General features: G+C 49.3%; 1 pseudogene; it reads left to right on the forward strand.

Moving 5' to 3' along the window:
* Positions 1-486: 486 nt before the first annotated feature.
* Positions 487-604, forward strand: LOC126417850 (5S ribosomal RNA; annotated as a pseudogene).
* Positions 605-2,339: the final 1,735 nt, after the last annotated feature.

The following is a 2,339-nucleotide window of genomic DNA, read 5'->3' on the forward strand; positions in this document are numbered from 1 at the left end:
TAGGGCCATCCCTGTTCCATAGATTGAATATTAAGCTGTCCCTTACGTGACACCTGTAATTAAATTCATTGATCGTATATGGAGTGATCCGGTTATCGGTAAGCCCACCTGGTACAGATGTTTCTGACATACACAAGAGTATGCTGATTGCTCAGTTGTAACTCCACAGTACGTAATGATGATTTATTTACGAGGATGGCTGTACCGAGAATACTCAAATGTCCATAAAAGAAAGAATTTCACAGGATTTCCTGTACTTACCTGCTGGACTAATTGTACTGGAAGAAAAGAAAAGAAACTATAAAGAAATAGCTTAGCTAAAGCCTAGGCTTTCGAGAATGATCTTCCACTCTGCAATGGAGTGTACACTGTTCTAAAATTCCCTGGTAACTTTAAAATGCGCACACTCCGCTGCAAAATGAAAAATTAATTCCAGAATCTCTTGTTCATGTGGACAGATTTTTACAAGTATGTCTGCATAACTATGGCTACGGCCTTGCCGCAGTGGATACACCGGTTCCCGTGAGATCACCGAAGTAAAGCGCTGTCGGGCGTGGTCGGCACTTGGATGGGTGACCATCCAGGCCGCCTTGCGCTGTTGCTATTTTTCGGGGTGCACTCAGCCTCTTGATGCCAAATGAGGAGCTACTCGACCGAATAGTAGCGACTTCGGTCAAGAATACCATCATTACGACCGGGAGAGCGGTGTGCTGACCCCACGCCCCTCCTATCCGCATCCTTCTCTGAGGATGACACGGCAGTCGGATGGTGCCGATGGGCCACTTGTGGCCTGTAGACGACGTGGTCTGTATAACTATGAAGCTTCTACGTCTTCATACGTACTCGGCAAGCCACTGCACGGTGCTTAACGGAGGCTACCCTGTACCATTACTAGTCATTTCTTACCCTGTTCCACATGAAAATGGAACGAGGGAAAAACGACCGTCTTTATGCCTCCGTATGAGCCCTAATTTCTCGTATCTTATCTTCGTGGCCCTTACGCGAAATGTGAGTTGGCGGCGGTACAATCATTCTGCAGTCAGCTTCAAATTCCGTTTCTCTAAATTTACTCAGTAGAGTTCCTCGAAAAGAGCGTCGTTTTCTCTCCAGGTATCCCCATTTTTCTCGAAGCATCTCGACGAAACTTGCGGTGCTGTTCGAACATACTGGTAACAAATCTAGCAGTCCGCTCCTGGACTGCTTCTCGAGCAACCACACGACAAGGAGCAGTGAATGGTATAAGACGCTCACTTGTATTTCCGCCGTAGTTAATAAGCAGTGGCTGAACACCCTCAGTAGATAGGCCGCCGGCGCAGATCGCGATGGAGCCCGCCAGTTGCCCGGTCTTGTTTGTTTTTGTGGGACTGGATCACATCCTGTTGGCGGCCGGAGCTCTACAGGTGACTAATATATTAGCCGCGCCGCTGGCCGGAACAAAGGTCCTGGCCCGAGATATATTGCTTTGTGCGCCCGGTAACCCGCACCAGAAACAAAGCGCACAAAGGGAGACAATATTTCAGACCATCACGGCTCCTTAACAATCAAAGGGCTGTAATGACTGGAGCAACAACATAAATTTAATTACCACTTCAGAAAAAAAGGAAGTGGAGAGGGGTAGGGGGAGGGAGGGTGGGGGGGAACGAGAATAATTACCGATCGAGTGGCGGTGCGGAGCGTCGCCCGCCTAATGTTTTGTCGGTGGCAGCCGTGCCGAGCCGGGCGGGTATGAAAGGGACCTCTCAACACGACCGCCCCGCGGGGAGCGCTCGCTGGAGAATTGGGCTGATTGCGGGCGGATAGCGCATGGCGCGGGGTGTTAGGACGGTGACCCACCAGCCAGGAGCGCGCGCTATGATGCCGGAGTCACGAAAAGCTTTCCCGTACTTTTGTATGTATGTGTGGACAAGGCAATGCGCTTTACACTGAGGTGTGAAGTCGTGGGATAGCGATATGCACGTGTACAGACGGCGGTAGGAACGCGTACGTAAGGCGTAAAAGGGCAGTGCATTGGCGAAGCTCTAATTTGTATCAGGTAATTCATGTGTAAAGGTTTCCGATGTGTTAATGGCCACACGACGGGAACTAACAGACTTTGAACGCACAGTGGTAGTTGGAGCTAGGCGCGTGGGACTTTCCACAGTGTATAGAGTGTGAATGTCAGGCATCAATTCTCAACACGACAAACGCAGTGGTCAGTGAGACAATGAGGATAAAATCAGAGAGATTAGAGCCCACACAGAGGCATACCGACAAAAAAATGGTTAAAATGGCTCTGAGCACTATGGGACTTAACATCTATGGTCATCAGTCCCCTAGAACTTAGAACTACTTAAACCTAA

The sequence above is a fragment of the Schistocerca serialis genome, chromosome 8 (genome assembly GCF_023864345.2).
Source record: "Schistocerca serialis cubense isolate TAMUIC-IGC-003099 chromosome 8, iqSchSeri2.2, whole genome shotgun sequence".
Classification (NCBI taxonomy): Eukaryota; Metazoa; Arthropoda; class Insecta; order Orthoptera; family Acrididae; genus Schistocerca; species Schistocerca serialis.